Source organism: Sciurus carolinensis, chromosome 1 (assembly GCF_902686445.1).
Source record: "Sciurus carolinensis chromosome 1, mSciCar1.2, whole genome shotgun sequence".
Taxonomy (NCBI): Eukaryota; Metazoa; Chordata; class Mammalia; order Rodentia; family Sciuridae; genus Sciurus; species Sciurus carolinensis.
In genome coordinates this window covers 29,656,904-29,679,632 of record NC_062213.1, presented here as the reverse complement: position 1 = coordinate 29,679,632, position 22,729 = coordinate 29,656,904, and the positions used below count along the sequence as shown (strand labels likewise).

Sequence of the window (22,729 nt, the reverse complement as noted above, 5' to 3'; positions counted from 1 at the left end):
AACTATGGAGCCTGGGAATAGAGACAGAAAAGTAGAACAGAGACATAGCAAAAAACTGGACTGTATAAGAATATTTCATACAGTGTAACTGGGCATATCTGCATCTCTTCAAAGACCTCTGTGTTTTATAAGCCAATAAAGTTCCATTTTTTATGAAAAAATATTAATCACATTTTGGCTATTTGCAAACAAAGGAATCATGAATGAAAAACTGAACATTAGAACAGTTGTACATTAAATAGCAATGTAAAACTAGATGAATAATATTAGAATTTAAATAAATAAATGGCAGTAACATAATTTTATCCTATTTTCTCAAGGTCATTACAAAAGCTCTCTCTTTTGTATTCTGAAAACACTTCCAGTTCTTTGCTATGCTAATTTTTAGTGCACCTAATTTAATTTTTACTTCTAGATTTAAAATATTTCTTCATATCTTATTTTCAAAATTCCAGCAAAAATTTGAACTAAAAAACCTAAGTAAATTCTAAGAAATTAGGATTCAAAAAATGAAGTTGCTGACACTAGGAAAATCTTATTAATCTTTTCTCCTGCCTTATTTTTTAATTAAAAAAACACTTAAATATCACTGAAAGTTCACTGTAGAAAATACTGCATACATAAGTAATAAAACCACTCACAATCTCTTTATTATTTACATTGTTATTTTACACAATTTTTTTTATTATTTATATATTCTTTTTTATGAAAATGGTTTACCTGCTCTTAAGTTTTTCAAAATAATGACAAAATGGACATTCTTCTATACTTCCGATGCACCTCTATAACATTTAAAATCATGATATGAGATCCCATTATTTACTGCATAATTTTTTAGTTATGAATATGTTTCCCAAATCTTCACTGTATTCAATAAACACAGTGCATGAAATTGTGCATGATGCATTGATGTTAGGCAAAGTATTTATGCACTTTTGATGTAATCCTGGCAGGGAATTTTGCAGAACAAAAGACATCTTCACCATAAAGGATCTTGTTGTATACAGGAAATACAAATTCCTATATCAAAGGTTGTAGCAATTTGCGTTTGTCAACAGCACTGTGTATTTTCCTGTATACTTACCAACAATGGATATTTACGTGGAAAAAACAGGTAATCAATTGAAATATATATAATTTTACTTTCTTCTTTGTCTCTGAACCCCTTTAAAATTACAATAAAAAGTAAAAGAAAAATAGACATAACTTTTATACATAGTGAAACAAATTAATGGTTAGAACCACGATCAACACATTAGAAAGAATATAACAAAATCCTGTAGAAATGAGTCCAAATGAAGGAAGAAAGTCGAAAGCTGTGGTGCAAATCCTTAGGCTTAGAGTAGAAATTGTTTTCCTAAAAGCATAACAGTCCTATAAGTTCTCTTCAGTTACCCTCTGGTTATCAAAATAGATTTTGTGTATATGCTAACCACATTGAAAGAGGGAGATGTCTTAGTCCGAGAGGCACAAAAGAAAATCACAGAAACTGAAAAATTCCCCCAACAAAACCCAGATGAGATTAAATTTTGAACCTAGAAGGAGAGGTATAGTGAAAATAGAATTATGCATACTGCTGGGTGGCCAACGGGAGAGGAGGGATGCTGAGAGTTTGGCCATGGATTTTCGGATCCATCAAGCATCAAAAGGTAGACAGTATGTGGTGGAGGGGAGGAAGGGGGTCTTGGGTGGGAAGGTACCTCATGAGAAGAAAGGTAGGTCAGAAGGTTTTGAGATAACCAATATTAATCTAATTTGAGGATTCACTACACCAACTTCTATGAGATTTTTAAAAAATCAAACTAATTGATAACTAGAATAAAAGAGACATAATACTTATTCATAGGTGTTGAAAATGAAACCAGAATGCAAATCAGGGAGCGGTGAAGCACTCAGACCTCCATGGAGGACTAGAATCAGTTGTCATTATTTTTCTTCAAGCATGTATGCAGCAAATCCTATAAATTTGTCTTAGGGTTTAAACCGAATAAGCTATTGTGCTTCCTTTAAGTGTTTCACATGAAGATAAAATAAGACATTTCTCAGCAATAGAGACTGAATTTTATTTAAGCTTTAAATATAAAGTCCTGGGAAAGACATTAAATGCAAAACAAATTGTTAATTTCACAGATTTAACTATTGTATTTATGTAACAGGTTTCCGTGATGTACACTGATATTTTCTAAACTACAGTCTCTGACTTTTCATCTTTTATTTTTTTTTTTTTTTCAGTCTTTTAACTTTCTGCTTGTCTTCAAGATTACACTAAGAATCTCAAGACTTGGGACGTATTTTTGAAGACAGTGTCAGTTCTTTTAGGGTTCTGCCTGTACCAGGATAAAACTTACCCCATTAATGTCAGTATAAAGAAAGTAAGTTTTCTTATTTAGGAACCAGTAGACTGTGGGGGAGCCTCCTTCTCTGCTTTCATCTCTTCTGGGCTGTGAAATCAAAAGACTGACAAAGTGTAATACACAAGTCGAGAAACAGAACAACTTGTCACTAGGTTGAGTGCAAGATTTTGATATGTTCTAGCAAATATAAAATCTGGTTTCTTTCAAGTTAGTGGGTAAATATAACTGATGTTATCAATCTGGAAGCTTAACATTTATTTCAAACTACTCAAGTAAAGCTGTGTATCCAAGAACACAGAAAAACTGTTCAGAACAAGGATCCTGTCTTACTCATTTTTCAATCTATATGCCTAGTAAATTAGGTGACATAAAGTAGGTGCTAAAACATATTGCCAAGAAAAACTGAATAAATGAAGTCTCTATGACAGGGCTGATAAATCCCAGTATGTTCATATAGAAAAGGGAAAGAAAAGTTTTGTGAAAACTGACAAGCTTAGAGACAAATAAAAGAAGGCAATGTAAAAACTTAGGAATCATAAAGTGCTAAAGGGAATTTAAAACTCAGATAATTGGAGAAACGGCACATTTCCTTTTTATCCTCTTTTAATGGATCTACTTCAGTTTTGACTGAAATGGTCACATCACTGTAATTTACCAGTTGAAACTTGATTTGTAACTTTTTTTTTTAAATTTTGTCTTTGATCAGAGAACAATTTGAATTCTAGTTCTGTCTCTTTCTAGCTGTGTGACATGGATGTGAGAAATTGGGATATATACAAATTTTAATATGAGATCGATTAGTGAAATTCATCCCCATTCATTATGGGGATGTAAAGGAAAACATTTGGGAATGACATATATATATCAGAGTTACTTTTAAAATACACATTGTCACATGTACATATACAATATTAAAAATATAAAAAATACATGTTTTTTGCTCTAAAATAGTATTATTCCTACCTTATAGCTTTAAGTTCTTTCCACAGAGGAAGTCCAGTGAGTTTTGGATATCTATTCATCCATTTTTAAGATTTTTTTTCTTTTACTCAAAAAAGGACCATGTAGCCAGGCATGGTGGCACACACCTGTAATCCCACCAGCTCAGGGGGCTGAAGCAGGAGGATTGTGAGTTCAAAGCCTGCCTCAGCAACTTAGCTAGGCCTTATGCAACTTAGCAAGACCCTGTCTCGAAAAGGGGTCAGGGGTTAAGTGCCCCTGGGTTCAATTCCTGGTACCACAGAAAAAGAAAAAAATAGATAAACAAAAAAACAGACAAACAAAAACCGCCAAAACAACAACAATAACAAAAAGGACTATGTTATAAATAGTGTTCTAGAATATGTAGTACCTTTTTGTAATGGCACTTAATTTTTCTTTTATTGTGGCATATTATATTTATGCTCCATAATGTATTTCATCACCACGTACAAATGAATATTTAGTTTCATTCTCATCACTTACCATTTTAGAAGATTTTTAAATGAGCAGCAAAGTATGTATGTCTTTGCTTTCATTTCACATGATTGTACATCTAAAGTATGACCTATCTAAGTACATAAATTCTTACAAGTAGAATTACTAAGCAGATATGTTTGTGCATTTTAAGCATTGGCAAATCTTTTCCAAATACTCTCCATACACAGTGCTTCATTTTATTTCCCACTAATGTTAATACGATGTCTCAAATTTCCATTTCTTTGGCAAAATGGAATACAATAAAATGTGCATTATTTTAAAATCTGATGGATGAAAATGATTTCCTTATTCTTGTTTTATCTTTCATTTCTTTGAGAAATTGAGTATCTTTTCAAATGTTCATGAGCCATTTTTCCCCCCTTTTTCTGAGTCAGGTCCTTTATCCATTTTCTATTGTGACTTTTTTTTGTAAAAATTTGCAAAAATGGAATTTGTAGAAGAAGAAATTAGTCATTTTCCCCTTTATGTTTGTTATTTATACTTTGACTCTTTGTTGTCAGTCTTCTGACTTGGTTTAGTGAATCTTTAAAGGGATTCTTCTTTTCTGAGATATCTTGGGAGTGGTAGAATGATATACTATGAAGCTGGAGAGACAGTAAGATTTGGGTTTAGACGAGACCTTGGAAAATTTTGCCTAAGACTGTTTTAGACTCAGGAAAACCAAAGAAAATAACTTATTAATACTTCTTCTCTTTCAGTCTGAAGTGAATTTAGACAGAGAGTCAAAAGATGGTTACCAGAAACTGGGCAGAGGGGGAGGAAATAGGAAAGGAGAGATGTTGATCAAAGAGTACAAAATTTAATGAGAGTGGAAAAGTAAGTTTTAGTGATCTGTTGAACTGCCTGGTGGCAATAAGAAAGAAATGCATATTTTCAAGTTGCTTAAAGATTAGATTTTTATCATTCTTACCACAAAAAATAATTTGGTAAAGAGGGATATATGTTAATTAGTTTGAATTAGATTAATTATCTTGAAAATTATCTTGAATCTTTCTACAATGTGCACACAGACCAAGGCATCATATTATACCCTAAAAACATATACAATTATTGCCAATTAAAAATAAATAAGTAAATAAATAAAGAGTATAATTTGTTGTCAGTATTTTAAATCCCTTTTCATGCCCTCAAAAATCTGTACTTGCAAATATGTATAGTGACTCACAAAACCCTCCACAGTCTGTATAATATCCTTCAATTCAATTTTATAGCAATTAATACCATGTGTAGACTATAGAATATGTGGTAAATAGGATGTGTGGGAGTTTAAATACTTGTCAGCAATAACAATTTTCTTGCTATTAGAAATCTCTTGTGAGTTTAAAACAACCAGTTTTCAAATAACATTTTAAAAAATATGAAGTCTGCCGATGATATCTGAATTTATCGTATTTAATAAATAGAGCTATTTATATAGACTTTGCTCACTTTTGTGCAAAGAGAAGCAAAAGGACTAGTCTACAGATTCCTTTTTCTCTGGAAGGGATATCATGCAAACTCCTCTGAAGACACAGCTGAAAGAATGGATTAGTCCTTACAGAAATGTGAACAAATTGTAATGATTCAACAGATCATATAAAAACCTCAGATCATTTGTTATTCACCAAATGATGATAAAGAACCATCATCTTCAGAAATATTTTCAGTAACTATCCATGTGCATAATAGTCACATTTTCCTTGTAGTAGGAAAGGTTTAGATAGTAATACAACTGGTGGAAAATCTTAAGGTCACCTCGGTTATCTTTAGAAATAATTGAAAGGAATTCTGAACAGAAATCTAATTGTCCTAGTTGCAGTTATTAACATTTTTTCGTTTAGCAGCCCTGCCCTAGTTTCTTTAAATAAAGAATAGCAAATCCATGTTATTTAAGATGTCATGTATTAATTGGTTATGAAAAATGCTCAGCAACTTGTCTGAGACCTAAGGGTTGCCTGGCATGGCAAGACAGCCCTGTTTAACTGGCTGCCTTCAGTTAAAATCTGGTTCTGCTGAGCAGTTTCCAGGTAGAGACTCAATCTGATAGCTCATCATTAGTTCACATCCTAATGACATGAAAATATTCCTAGAGACATTTAATTTTCAGTGCCAGAGGCTTTCTTGATGACTTTTTAAAAGTAGCTAGAAAGTCTTATTTTAAAAATCAGAAATGGCATCACTGACTGGTAAAATAAAGGAACAATCATTGAAAGAAAAAGAAAAATAATAGTTGTCATTGACAATACATTTTAAGTGCTGCTTGGTATAATACAAATTACTTACAAACTCAGAAGGCAAATAACATGGTGGAACTAAGATTGTTAGGCAAATTGTGCTTAGTTTGTAAGATTTTTTTTTAGAGGCATCTCTGCAAGCTTATTACTGATAGGGTAACATTTTTACCAAGTTATTCTCTCATAATGTTGAATTAAAAAGAGGAAATACACTCTCTAAAGAGAACTTCAAAATTTTGTTGTAAAAGTGATGGCTCAAGGAAAAAGAGCTCTCTCTTATATTGAAAAATACTTTAAAAATATTAAGTCAACCTATTCTCTGCACGTCCGTCCACATGAGTTTTCTAAAATGAGAATCTTCCCCTTGCAATGTAAACCTGTGCTTAGGTGGGTGGTCTTTCCCTCTTTCACTAATTTGCCGACCTGGGAGGATCTTCCTCATCTCTATCCTCACACTTTCTTCTCCATGTTTTATTTGTTCTGTAGTTTCTCATGGATGCAATTTCAATAAGTTCTCATATTGCTCTCTGTGGTTATATCTACTGTTTTCTTACATGTGATCATTCTCTTCTCATTTTTCTCCTCAAATTCTTCTGGCTTTTAATCACTCATCTTTTTTCAGCAACCCATGCTAAACATCCTTTACAGATCAAGCACTGTAGTAGATGTGGAGAGAATAGCAGTGGGGGAAAAAGCCCCTAAGGGTTTCTCCTTCCCAAAGATTGCAGTATGGTGTGGGGAGAGGCTACATGGAGAAAGTAGGGTCTGAGGCAGCTCACACAGGGTTTTCTTAAGTAATTTCAACTCAAGAACATTCCTTTGTTACACTCTACAAGAACTCTGAAGCACAAAAGGGAGGTGATTAATTTAAACTGCATATGTTATTTTGTATGAGGACAAAATTCACAAGTATCCCTTTGTTTCTTTTAATTTCATTTCTGTTTGCAGCTCCCAAAGGTTTGGCAGGATTCAATCAAGTTGGATCTGTCTTCCTTGATCCTTTGACTCTATTTATGGATCTATTAAAAATAAAAACCCAATGAAGACTTTCTCTATCTAAAGTCTATTTAAAACCCATCCAGGATATTTCACTGGAGGACTATTATTCATACAATGATAATTTAGCAGATTAGTCCAGAGGTTGCACCAGCATTGCTGTTATCACATAATTTATACATCTATTTTAAAAAACAAACATAATTTCAAAGTGTGGGTTTACCTTACAAAGAACATATTCCCATTTTCAGATCTCTAATGGTAATACATTTGTATTCTTCTCAGTATTAACCTCTTTCGAAATATTACTTATACAAGCCATATTTCAGAAAAGTTTTATTATAAGTAAATAAAATATGCATTTATTTTTATCCTGAAGGAGTGGTATGGATCTGGTTTTGTTTCTGGTCACTGCACAGTCTGTTCTCTTCCTCCGTGAGTGCCACTGTCATCTCATATTAGTCTTACTGATGGTTAAGCCTGTTTCTTGGCTTTATAAGTCCCCAAATTATTCTGTTTACTTATTAATTGTAGCACACATCAGCTACATTTTTATTATTTTGACTTCATACTGTTATTTCATCAGAACGACTTTAGAACATTGGTGTTCAGATAAAAGAGAAGCCATTAGGAATTTAATTGTGTCAAGGTTGAATCTAGTTTATTTTGGTGAAAACAAATTCATAATATCATATTGGGCCTTTCCTAATAGATACTTCGGGTAGAACCTTTATTGAAAGTACTTTTCTCTATGCATGTGGGATAAGTTTTGAAGTTTTCTTCATATAAGAGCTACATGATTCTTACCAAGATGTAAATACTTTATCTATTTTGTTATGTGAATACTTTCTCTTTTGTCATTATAGATCTGTTATAATAGTATTTCAGTTGATATTTTTCCTGACATACTGTGTAGATAGAATGAGTTGCATTTTATCTGATTTTTGTACTGGAAAAAAAGACTTCTGTAGGAAGGTTCAGTGTATTTTTCTATCAATATTTTATATGATCTCTTGTATACCTATGTCATGCTGATATATTTTAATAAATTTAAAACAGGATTAATAGGAAAATATCAGAGACATTAAACACTTTCTTTGCAAAGCCCTTTTTCTATTATAGTAATTTATGCCTAGACAGAAATTATCTTTTTTAAAGCAACATTGTTTTAGTGGTGCCTTTTGTTAGACTATATAGCAATAAAATCTTGTTTAAATCTGTTCAACTCAATAATCTCTATTGCTTAAATTATTTAAATGAAGACAATGAAAGTTCTAGTTGAATATGATTGAACAGTACACATTGTGAAATGTATGCGATCAATAAAACATATTTGATACAATAAATTTAAAGTGTATACATCAGATTTAAACAAAAATCTTCACAGTGGTATTCTGATACTCACTTTTAATTTTCTTCTTACTAGTAAATTAGGTAGCAGCATAACCTCTTCATTTTCAAGTTCAATTTCTTCTTACTGTAGCTCTGTTATATATACCCATGGAAAGCTATGCTGAAAAGATGGTTTCTCTTTTACTTTTTTATCTAGGTTCTTATGACCTTAATTTTAGAATGTTATTTTTTTCTCAATTATAGTTTTCCAAGGTTTTTGATAGGTAAGGATAGTTTTATAATTAGTTTGTATTAGTTTTCATTTATTATAAACCAACTGCAATATTTTTTCATAATCAAGAACTGGCTTCTCTGTACCTTCCATCATCAGGAAGCAGAGAGAGAGAAAGACTCCGCTCTCCAGACACAAAATACATACTCCATAGACACATCCCCAATGAACCACTCCCTCCAGCCATACTCTACCTGCCTCCAGTTACACAGTCCATTTCCATGGGTCTATCAAACCAGCTACTTCAGGATGGTAGGGAACATGGTAAGACCAGTGAATCCCATGAGCATGAGCCCATTGCCTCACTTCTTTGGCTATCCCACATTCCAGTCATTCCTAAACACACCCTCATTGACACACCCAGAAGCCTCTTAATTATCAGCATCACTTAATCCAATCAAGTTGACAATTCAATTTAACCATTACACTGTTTATTATCAATTTAAATTATTCTGAAGATAATTATTTAAGCAAATAATGTACAGAGGGTTTTATGACATATCAAAAGGTAAAATGCATGATGACAATATTGCAACAATTGATCAAGGAAAAATGGAAGGATACTCATAAGATTTTTATATGGAGGCAGAATATCACTTCATAATCTACATTATACTTTATTGTGTTCTATTACAACATACTACAATATAAAACAATCACTGAAAAAAGAAAAAAAAAGCAGTTTGAAAACTCCTAACCAGAAAGAAGATAAAAATGAATCATAAAATAAATTCAATTGATAGAAAGCAAAAGAGGAAAAGATGATTAAGAAATAGGAAGACATAGCATTTACAAATGTTTGTGAAACAAATTCAGAGATTTGAAAAGCAAAAAGAACACTGAGACTAAGCCACATTAAGAGCCCAAGATTTCAACACATCTTCCAAAGTCATAGAACATGTAGACAGAAATCAGTATGAATGGAGAGAATGTGAACAGCACAGTCAAGCAACTTGGACTGACACTTAAAGAACACTTCACAAACAACAGCAGATTGCACATTCTTTTCAAGTGCACATAGACTCCTAAGATAGCTCATACCATGATCCATAGAAGTCTCAATAAATTGAAAATCTTCAAGTCAATGAAAGTTAAGTTCTCTGTCAAAAAAGTAATTGAATTACAAATTAATAAGGGAAATATTTCTGATTACTCCCCAATAATTGGAAAGCAAATATAACACTTGTAATTCATCTTTGGTTCAAAGAAGAAACCAAGAACAAAATTTACAAAGAATTGTGAATTAGATGCAAATGAAAACATAACATGTCAAAATTTCTCGGGCAACTTTAAAGCAGTTATTTTGACAAACTTTATAGAAATGGATTGCTGTATTAGAAAATAAGAAAGTTCTTAAATCTTTAACCTCAGTTTTTGCGTTAAGAACCTAGAATAGAAGAGTAAATTAACTGTAAAATAAGTACAAGAAAGGAAACACTAAAGGGCAAAGCACAACTTGAGAACACTGAAAATGAATAAACACAGGGAAGAAAATGATTGGGACCTAAAGTTGTTACTTTCCAGTGAATAAAATTACTAAACTTCTAGGCAAACAGAATAGGGTCACACAGAGTACGCACTGCAATTCAGGTAACAGAATATCAGATTTTGTTGATATTAAAATTTAGAACAAGCAAAAAATGTTTTGGAAAACAACAGAAAAATATTTTGAACAATCTCACTTAATATTGTAGTTAAAATGGAAATTTTCTACCAAAGCTCAGTTTAAGATATGTAGATAACTTTCTTAGCACTATAATTATCTAAAAAAGGAACAGAATTTGCAGTTAACTCTTCCACCAAAAACACTCTGGGCCCAGGTGGTTTCAGTGGTAAATTCATCCAAATCTTTAAAGAAGAGATGATACCAATTCAATGGAAGCACTTCCAAGAAATTGAAACCCTTTGTATAAAGACAGCTGGACTAGTATCAGACATTAATATCAAACCCAGACAATACATTAAAAGAAAAGAAAGTTGACACTCTTCAAGAATATATATATGTAATATATACATGCACACACAAAAAACTTCCAAAATATATAGCAAATTCAACCACATATATGAACAATCAGGAGAGTTATACATTTAACCACAAATATAAACATGGAGGACAGTAAATGTAATTCATTATATTAATCATCTAAAAAGTAAAAATCATGTGATTATTTGACAGATGCATAAAAAATCCTTTGATAAAGTCAGATATCCATTAATGTTTAAAATAATGTAAAAAATTAGAAATAAATGTGAATTTTTTTCAACCTGGTGAAGATCATCTGTGAAAATACTTTAGCAAACATCATCCTTATTGGGAATGTTATATTCATTATTGATGAATTTATTAATGAGTGATGAACATTATTAGGAAAGAATAAATGCTTTCCTCCTAAGAAAGGAAATAAGAAATAACTGTCCATTGTTATCACTCTATTCAATTGAGAGCTCTGGACTATACAATAAAGAAAAAGAAAGGTATAAAAGGCATTCCAGTTGGAGAGAAAAAAGTAAAAATATATTTAGTTCTGACACACCGAATAATATATATGAAAAACCTAATGGAATCTACAAAAGCTATTAGAAATGTTAAACCACTTCAGCAGGGTTTCAGAACACAAGATCACTAAACACAAGTGGAGTACATTTCTATATGTTAGCAAAAACCAAGCACAAACTGAGAGCATATAAATAATGCTATTTAAAATTGCATTGAAAATATAAAATGCTTAGAGGCAAATCTGACAAAACTTCTTAAGAATTGAACACATATGTACAAAACATTGCTGGAAGAAGTTAAAGAAGTGTTTAAATAAATAGATGATTGCACTCATGAGTCAAATTTTTCAAAAATTTTAGATATCAAATTTTCCAAAATTGACCTATAGATTCAACTCAATGTTAGTCAGAAGTTATTTTTTTGGTAGAAATTAAAAACCAGTACTAGAATTGATACAGAAATACAAGGATGAAGACAACTCAAAACAACTTTAAATTAGAACAAAGTTAGAGGACTCCACTTCATTTTAAATATAAATGTAAACTTCTAAAGGCAAAACTAACCCTACCAAACCTTAAGAATAAAAATTATGTAATAAAAATTTTACACCTTGGGGGGAAAAAGACATGACATCAGAGGCATGATTCATAATAGAACAAATTGACTAATTCTGACTCATCACAACTAAAAACTTGAGTCTTTTCAAAGTTATTAAGAGAATGAGAAGAAAAGGCACAGATGGGAAAAATATCTGTAATAAATGTAGATGATAAAAGACTTGAATCTACATCATATATTTGTTTTCAAATTAAATGGGAAAAAGAATTAATAATAAATGAACAAAATATATGAGTAGAGCCTTCAAAGAAGATATACAGATAGGAAATAAAATCAAGAAAAGATGTACATAACTTACTAAGGGAATAGTGATCAAGACCACATGAGATAGTACTAAATGTCTTTTAGAATGACTAAAATGAAATAGTCTTATCACATCAAGTGTATATGCAAGAATGTGAAGGAAGTTTGGAAATGGTCCGGCAGCTTCTTAAGAGGTTAAGAATACACAACTCCTATGATCCAGACATGTCACTCCTGTATCTTCACACAAGGAAAACGAAAGCAAGTAGATGTAATGCAAAGATGTACAAAGAGCACAACCCAAGTATGTGCCAACAAGTGAGTGGATTAACTATATCCTTGTCCCTACGGTGGAGCTCTACTGGACACTGAAAGGAATGGAATATTGACGTGTGCTACAAAAAGAATGATTCACAAAACAATTTTATTGAATGAAAGAAGTCAGTCAAAAACTGTATGATCTCATTTTTTTAAAGTTGTAGGAAATGCAAACTAATTTCTATTAACGGAAAACTAACTGGTTGTTGTCTGTGCAGGGGTTGGCAAGGTAGTAAGGAGCTAGAGGTAGGTTACAAGAGGGTTAGAAGAAGCATCATGATTAGAGGTGTGGTCATTACCTTGATTGGGTCATGATTTCATGGGTATTTAAACATGCCAATATATCAACTGTACTATTTAAATATATGCAGTTTACCATATGTCAGTTATACCTCAGTAAGCTGTTACAAGTCTTCTAGATATCCAGAGCAGTCTTTGATGGCTATAATTTATAGTCAAACTATTTAATGAAAAAAAAAATTAAGGTCAAATAATTAACAGGTAAAATTTTATTACTCTTCTAGAGCAAGTTTGTGGAATCACAATTATAAAAAGTAAGATTATTTTTTTCTAGAATATTCATAAATCTGGAGACTATGTGTAAAATATATCACAAATATAACCAGTTTAATCACAGGTTTAATGACTGATTATATACATTCTAAATACAATTGTGTGTGTGAATTAAGAGGCTTAATGTGATGTTTATTTTCAGAATACAAAGAAATTCTGATGGGCATAGCATGATGAGAAAAACACCAGTATTACAGAATCACTTTCCTTGAGCAGCTCATGATGCAATTTAAATGTGGATTTGCATTTAAAAAAAAATCACTCTGTATTGAGTATATGATTGTTAGGATTGCAATGTAGTAGAAGTAAGATGGCCAATTAACAGCCCAATATTCCACTGGGAAGATGGTGATGGGATAAGGGTAGCAGTAAAGTTTAAGTGAAAAGATAAATATAGGAAATATTTTGGATGGAGAGTAAAACACAAAAACTTGCCCAAGAAATGGATAAAAAGAGAAGGGGAAGCAGGAAATTAAGGATGCTTGTTAAGTTTTGCAGTTGAGTGACTAGGTAGACTTTCTTGCTACATTCTGGTGTGTACAAACAGGTCTGGATAGCAAAAGCAATAGCCTTAAATATCATTGTCTGCATCACGTCTAGTACATAAATCACTGATTTGTATTTCTAACTGATATTTATCTAGCCTAGACTTAGAAACACTAATAATGGAACCATCTTGTAAGACAATATATTCCTAACTTCAAATGTTTTTAAGCTGTCCTGAGATTTCTGTATTTATTTCTATCTATAGTTATTAAGTTAATCCTTTGCAGCACAATTTTTTATAGTAATGAATCCAGATAGATTGGTTCTAATTTGTTTTGAAATCAAAATAGCAGTTTGTAGATTTTTAAAAATTTCTTGAACTTGGTAGATATTATCCAATTTTTATCTTTTAAATAGAACTTAGATAACATGAATATGGATAATGATATTTTATAGTTTTTATTTTGAAATAACTAATTATTTTATTTTATTTTTTTATTGTAAACAAATGGGATACATGTTGTTTCTCTGTACATGGCGTAAAGGCATACCATTTGTGTAATCCTAAATTTACATAGGGTAATGTTTGATTCATTCGTGAAATAAGTAATTTTAAAACAATATCTGTGACTCACAAAGCAATACATCTGAAAACTTATTCCAACTGTGAACTGAATTTATTTTACCAGTAGGTGGCAGTCTTGTCTCACGAAACTCAGACTGGAGCAATTGCTTATTGGAAATTCCATTAGTGGGATTTCTATTTAAAAATAAAGGTAAAATAGCAGAGATTTATGTCAAGAAAAAAAGGCAATTAATGAAACTTGAAGGCAGAACACAATACCAACTTCTGAAAATGCATATAACAAAAAGAACTGGAAATAAGATTAATCACTTCTTCCAGATATTTCATATTGATATAAGGAAATAGGGTTCCCATAAGAAATGAGCAAGGAATAAAAGGTATAGTTAGTGCTTATCCCATGAATCTCTATGCTTATCCTATCTTGTATATTTTTGATTGATGTGTAATAAAAATATATGGTACATTAAAACCAAGAGTAATGGATTTTTCTGTGTTAAGTCATAATGGGTGGGAGTTGGTGAATTAGACAATGACGGACCCAAGTTGGCCATTACCTGTATGTAGTGACTTTCTGTCTCAATGAGGCAACATATATTCATGCACTATATCAAGATTTAGAATTGTCCTGAGATCATCTCTGTGAGTTGCTCAAATATGTCCATAAAATTGTATTCATGATAATCAATTAATCATACGGTATAATTAAATTTTTTTTTCTGAAATTATTCTAAAAGGTATTTATAGTATCTGTATCACTAATGCTTCGTGTCTACTTTTCTCTGTCCTTTAGCACTGTAAAATTACATAGATAAAATCTCATCAGAGTGACACAAAATTCCAAGTCAAAAAGATCTAGAATAACGAGTTAATTTTCTTTAAGAAAAACAATTGGACAGACCCTACATTTGGAATGTATACAGGGAGAATACTTATAGACAATGGTGCATCTCATGCACAAAACTGCAACTGTTACCCACATACATAAAGCTTAAAGGCAAATTGCTAACCTGGGTTTTCTTAGTAAGAGAGAATAAGTAAGGCAAAGAAGAGGCTGGCCCCACATCCAGGATATTTAAAGACTTGTGTGGGACTTTGAGTGACCAGGGTGCATATATATAATGAGGAAAGAACTCATCCCCTTTAAATAAAATGCCCCTATTCATAAGCATCTTGAAGTATGGTCCAAAGAAGTGGTGTCTCAAGAAAATGTAAAGTAATCTGTACATGTTAAATCTTCCTGGAAATTTTCTGTACTCTTATTTTTACATTTAAGTTAGTGTAAAATTAAAAGTAAAAAGAGTTCTGATCATTCTGTAAAAGTCACTGAAAAGTACTGAGCTACAGCAAAATAGAGTTCCAATTTACTCAGAAATCCACCCCACCCCTTATTCCTTTCATATCTGAAGGAGGCTATTTCCACTTGGCTTAGCAAAAATCAGAAAACATGTTCTAATGGAAAATAAAAACTAAACAAAGTAATGTGAAGCAAACTTTCAACAAATAATTTTCAATCATTGCCCTGTAGTGTCTCTTAAAACAGGAAAGTGCAATTTGAATACTGTAACTCTAGGGGCACCATCAGTCTTGGAAACAGCTAACTGAGGACAGCCTAATATTGACAGCTGGAGATTCTGACATTAAATCTTACATTGCATGGTGTTTCTTGGAGGGATGGTGACTTCATTTTCACAGTACTTTCAATTTTAAACATAGTGCTTGTTTTTGTGAAAATTCAGAAAGATAACTGAAGGAATATGAGAAGGAAGATGAATGGGAAAAGTCAGTCACATTGAGTCAAGATAAGCAAATATATTTAATAAAATTTCAGTAGTTACACATTTTTGCAAATCACATGAGTATGGTGATTGATAACTACAGATGAAGTATGAGAAAAGAAAAAAAATTCCAAGTCAGTTAAGATATTACATTATTGGCATTACTGTGGTGCACATTTTTCAATCTCTTCCCAAAAGAATCTGCCTCCAACCATCACTACCACCTGTGAGCTCTCCATGATCATCTCTTGCCTGGACCACCTCTGTAGTTTGTGTAGCAGCAACCCTGCTACTGCTCTTGAAGTTCTCCAACATTCTGGTCACACAGCTGAGTCAACATTTCTAAGTGGAATGCAGAATGGCCACTGGTCCCCCCCATGCTCTAGAATAACATTAGAATTCATGACCATGTCCTACGCACCATGCATGAGCAGGCCCTGCCAACCTCTTCATCCTGACGTCCCCCTATCTCCATTACACACCTGTCCCACCCAGAGCCCATTAAGGTGGGGGCTCAACCAGCTCCTTTAGTTCCTTGGATTCCAAACATTTTTTTTTTTCCTTTATGACCTCTGTATGTACTATCTCCTCTATCCAAAAACTCTTTTAAACCTTTGTGGCCAGATCTCACAGTAAGAAATAGATCTCATACTATGACCCACTGTGTGTATGCGTGTGCAAAACTGAAATGAGAATGAAAGTTTTACAACACAATATGTATCCTTATCTTTGCCATATGTAATATCTCTGCTTTTTTTCTATTTTATTTACTTAGTTTGCTTAAAAGAATCCATACTCTGTATTTAGTACAGGAAAATTTAGAAAAAAATGATTTCATTTACCCATGAGCAAATCTTACATACATATGCACTTAGATGCTTTATTTTATTTTATTATTTTTTTCTCATTAAACTTTTCTTTTGATGGGTCTCAAAATTATGTGACAGAATTTTGGTCATGTTGTTTCCATTAAAAGATACTGATTTTAAAAACTAATAACGTAAAACTGCCACACACACACACACACAAAAAACCCAAATTGTCTGCAAAACATTATCTGAAGGTTTTATGATGCATCATTATCATTAGCCAGACTTTTACTATCAATCTTAAATGGCTAATTGAGACAAACAGTTTTGAGATTGTTCTTCCACCACTAAGACTGGGGTGGCAGCTGTTAGGGTTAATGCTTGTTTAGCCTTCCAAGATTTCTGGGCCAACTTGGTGACCTTGCCAGCTCCAACAGCCTTCTTGTCCACAGGTTTGATGACACACACAACAACTGTCTGCCTCATATCACAAATAGCAAAATGACCCAGATGAGGAGTCAGAGAAGCTCTCAACACTCATGGGCTTTCCTGGAACCATATCAATATCAACAATGGCAGTATTACTAGATTTCAAGTATTTAGAACCATCTTCCAGCTTCTTACCAGAAACAGTGATCCATCTCTTTTTTTCAGTTCAGTAAATTTGTAAAGTGAGCTGTGTGATAATCCAGTACAGGGGCATAGCCATTACCGATTAGTTCTAGATGGTTCAGGATAATCACCTGAGCAATAAAACCACCTGCTTCCATTAGTGGGTCATTTTTGCTTCCAGAAGCAACATTGCCATGAAGACCATCTTTGACTGACAGGTTCTTGACAGTGAAGCCCATATTGTCCCCAGGAAGAGCTTCACTCAAAGTTTCATGGTGCATTTCAACTGACTTTACTTCAGTTGTGGCATTAACTGGAGCAAAGGTGACCACCATGGCAGCCTTGAGAACATAAGTCTCCACTCAGCCCATAGGGACAGTACCAATACCACCAATTTTATAGACTTCCTGGAGAGGTAGAGACAAATGCTTATTTGGACAAGTTTCTGGCAGGATGCAATCTAAAGCTTCAAGCAGTGTGGTTCCACTAGGACTGCCATCTTTATGGGTGACTTTCCATGCCTTGAACCAAGGCATGTTAACACTTGACTTCAACATCTTGTCACCATTCCAAACAGAAACTGGCAGAGATGCTACTGTCTCAGGAATATAGCCAATTGTCTTAATGTAGGTGCTGATTTAACAATTTCCTCATCTCTTCTGACTGTAGGGTAGTTAGGTGAAATCCGTTTTGTTAACACCAACAATTAGTTGTTTCACAGCTAGTGTGTGAGCCAGAAGGGCATGCTCATGGATTTGCCTATTCTTGGAGACACCAGCTTCAAATTCACCAATACCATCAGTAACAATTAGTTCAACACAGCCTGCAATGTGCCTGTAATCATGTTTTTGAGAAAGTCTCTGGGTCGTGGGGCATCAATGAGAGGCATATAATATTTTCTGGTCTCAAATTTCTACAGGGAGATATCAGTGGTGATTCCATGCTCACACTCAGCTTTCAAGATCCAGGGATCCAGGGATAACTGCAGCAGCTCTTTCCCATCTCAGCAGCCTCCTTTTCAAAAATTTCAGAGGTTTTTTTTTTTTTTTTGTCAATCCCACCACATTGGCCAGTAGTGGTGGGCCTGCCCAAATCCACCTATGTGTCCAATGACAATGATGTTTATATGAGTCTTTTTCTTTCCTGTTTTGGCTTTGATTTAGTGATGGATTTTACACTGTGTTCAGGCGGCAAACCCAGTACGAATAAAGACTTTATCTTATTTTTTAATAGCTGATCATGACTCACTTAATTGATTCTATCGGTCACTATTATATTGAAACTCACAGTTGGATTTAATTTTTAAAATTTTTACTCATAATCAGTTATTGCCGTTCCTTAGGTCTTACATTAAATGTTGTCATCTTTTTGTGATGTTGCCCCTAAAAAATCAAAGAATGGATCCAAACAGTCCTAATTCAGGGAAACTGTAGAGAAAAATAAAAAAGTTAATAAATGTAAGTAAGCTTTTATACAGCAAACTTAACATAGTATATGCTAACTATAAAGTAACATCATAATTTTGATATTTAGATTGGGAAAAACCAATGTAACTGTCCCTGTCATTCTTGCAGAACTTTCTCTAAGCTCCTTAAGTATTACATGAGTAGCTATATCACTGACCTAAGGGATTAACAATTTATTTTTAAAATGTTAGCACGCAGTAACCTAAAAAAGAAGAAAGAAAGAAAGAAAGAGAAACAGGGCCTTATATGACCTCTAAACAGTATTTACAGAAGACTATAATTTTCATCTAATATCTATTTTCCATCTTTCTGAGAATAGAACTTCTATTTTCTTTTAAATAACAAATGAGAGTTAAAAGATCACATTTCAAAAACTCTCCATAAGTAGGAATGCCATGTGACCAAATTCTAGATGGTGAGCAGCAAATCAAAGTGTTGTGGGGTATTTTAGAGAAAAGCATGGAAGTGGAATTTCAATGAAATGGGCAACTTTTTCTACTCTTATTCTTGTTGACTGTAATGTGCTTATGTAATATGCCTATTTTGCAAACTGCAAGGAGTCTCCTGAGTCCTTTAGAAAAGGAATCCAAGAAATCAGTTTTAAGACAAAAGTATTGAAAATGTCTTTGTTTTATGTAAGGAAAAAAGCGTCTATTTTATTTAAACCACTATTATTTTGACATTTTCATTACATGCAATTGAACCTAATGCTTTCCTAAACTGACAAATTATATGTCATTAGCTGAGTCATTTAATCATTGATAAACTCAGTCAAAAATTTGTTCTGTAGCAAATGCCCGCATGAATAAAAAAGGTAACAAAAAAGCTTATAGGTTGAAAAGCATTGTTGGAATATATATTATGCATATTTAATATAACTTTTGGGAAATAGTTCCTTCAAAAGTTAAATAACTTTATTTCTTGAACATAACAATTTGTAATTCAAAATCATTACTTTGTCTTCTGAAGATGTTACATGGATTTGGTTTCATTATATTTGCAGTTCACAATTTTCATTGGTCATTTTATTTTTGCTACTTCAAGTGTAACTTTTATCATCAAAATCATCAGTTAATCTTATGTTTTGATGTCATGTTTACTGGCTAAATTGTTGTAAAGTGGGAAGCATTCTAATTAATATGGCAAGATATTGGAGGGATTGGTGAAGAATTTTGATTTCATAGATCAGCTGCTAGTTACAGCTGTGTTGGTTAAAAGACATTTTGTCCACAGGAATGTAAAAATAACATATCTGTCATGCAACTTTATTTTTATGATAATTCTTTCACTCAACTATCAGTCAATCTAATTTAGCCTCTTACTTAAGTTCATAAATACCCTACTCAATATAATTAATATGCATTTCTGTTCTAAATATAGACACATCACCTATATCAGATAAATATTATTTTCCCTGCACCTCCATGAACCAATCATTTGGAGGAAAGAGCAGCTCTGGGTCATAGTTTTCAGCTAACGGTAAAGTTGAATAAAGAAGTTTCAAGTTCAATTTTGCAAATCTCCTTATCCTTATCAAATTCCAGAATTGTCAGATTTTTGTTAAATCCAGACTGACTGTAGTGGGGAAGCTGGGTTAAGGACAGGAAGTTTTATCTGAACTTGCTTATATAGTCTGGGTTATTCCTAACTGTTGGTTTAATAATTAATCTTGGTTCATTTCCATAGTATCACTAAGAGGAACTTAAAAACTGATGTTAATCTGGCCTACAGTGCCACGTTGAAAATGTTTCACTTTTGTATTCTAAGTGAAGAAGATATTACATAGATTTTTAAATGTCATGAATTGGATGTATAGTAGTCCGTGTTAATAATCATGGCAACCTAAGTTTGCAATGCAGATGAACTAAAAAGCCAATGTATTTAAGCTGAATTGTATACTGTATTTTAATATTTGTATTTTATTTGTATATTGATTTTGTCAACAATGCTTGTCTATTCAGTGTCTGAGTATTATTTAAGATATATTTGCAGATTATCAGCTAGTTTCTTTTGATAAAGGTAGAAGCCATCTTTAAAATGGCGTATATTTTATAAATTTACCTGAGATATATTATAGTAATTTCAAAAACACTTTCTCATATAATTAGTATTTTAAAAATTTGTCTTAGGCTATTCCACAACAGAATATTTGATGATAAAGTAGTCGAAGTCTAGTTTATTAAAAAAATTAAATCGTAAAAATTAATTATATGAAAAATTGATATTTTAATGTGTCACATGCTAGTGTTTAAAAATGCATAGGCATTATATATACTTAGACACTGTAATATCTTCAACTATCCATTAAATATAAGCAACAATTCCTTTAAAAAAATGTACGGATTTCAATGTAAAGCATAGATCTCATTTAATTAATTTGAAGAACTAGTATGATCAACACTAATGAACTAGTTTATTACATAATATTAAGTCAATATGTAAGAACTTTGATGCAGCCAACTTAGAATATATATAATATTTGAACTTCTTATGCAAGGTAGTGTTTGAATTACATTTAAAGATCAAATACAAAAATAGATAAAATAAATTTCCATTTTGTTTAGCAAATGCTCATTCCATCACATTTGTTTTCATTTCATAAAACTCATTTACCTAAAATCTTTAAAGTATCTCTTTTTAATGGCTGATTTAAAAAAAAAATCTTTTTATGTTAATTACTTTAGGCAAGAAAATGATAACCTTTCACCATATAAATTATTTTGTATGTTTACAGTACTCCTTCTTTATCTGTGGTTTTCTTACCCAGAGTTTTAGTTACCCATGGTCAACCATGTTCTGGAAATACTAAATGGAAAGTTCCAGAAACAAACAATTTATAGTTTTAAATTTTTACCATCCTAAGTAGTATAATAAAATCCCACAACATTCTGCTCTTTATAGCCCAGGATGTGAACTATCCCTTTGTCCAGTGTATTCAGACTGTGCATTACTTACCCATTAGTCACTTAACAGCCTTCTTGGTTATCGGATACACTGTCATGGAATCACAGTGCTTGTGTTCATATACAAGTGCTTTATATACGTGAAAATGCCTGTGTCATTCATTTCACTTCATATCATACATAAACTTTGTAACATCTTATACCATCAAAAGAAGAAAGAGTAAATACTGTAGAAGCAGTACAGGGTATGTTCAGAGAAAGACTGTAATACACACGACTTACAGTAGATCATATTGTCTTAATTGTTCAGTTTTGCTCCTAATTGTTGTTTAATCTTTTGCTGTTTCTTATTTATAAATTAAACCCTATTATCTGTATGTGTAGAAAAAACAGTATGAATTGTGTTCAATACTCTCCCTGGTTCAAGAGGTCCTTCTGTGGGTATTGGGATGTATCTTCCACAGGTAAGCGGGGACTACTATGTTTTCTTTATTGTTGCAATAATCCACACTCCACTGAAAGGAACTTGAATGTTCCTTTAGGATATAAATATGCTTCAATTGCTCATCAAGTCAGGCTTTCTATTGGAAACTACTTACTGTATTGTGGAAGACAAGAAATTGAATGGTATGACTTACCAATTCACCCTTTTAGAATGTATGAGAAGACTTTCATTAATAAACTAAATTTGATCCCGAGTTAAGAACTAGCTCTGGTTTGCAATGGTCCTCTCTGAACGCAAACTCCTGGAGCGAATAAGTATTGCCCTATTGATGAACACATAAGTCACTGTCATCTCATAGTAATTGCTCTGAAAACAACAAGGTTTGTATTGCCCTACTTTCCCCAAAATGAAAAATGTTCTTCTCTTTCTAGTATCCTGTTTATGATCTTGTTAATATGTTTCAAAATACAGAAGTTTATGATGTAGGTTCATTTTGACAGATTTACTGTAATACAATACAATGTAATAGTCATTATCACAAGGAATTGTAAAAAATTTGTGCTTCTTTGTTGGTTTCCATTATTTTTCATGAAGGAGCTGCCTGTTCATTTTGCTTTATTTTTAGTTTGCGACAGTGGTCAAAACAGTAATTTTAAGAAAAAATTCCAGTTTTACTTGCCTGTCACATTTGTCTAAATGTTATAGATATTCTCACAGTGACCCTTTGCAACA

General features: G+C 32.4%; 1 pseudogene; it reads right to left on the bottom strand.

The window, feature by feature from the left end:
* LOC124979135 (elongation factor 1-alpha 1-like) overlaps positions 1-21,608 on the bottom strand; it is a 48,252-nt pseudogene extending 26,644 nt beyond the window's left edge.
* Positions 21,609-22,729: the final 1,121 nt, after the last annotated feature.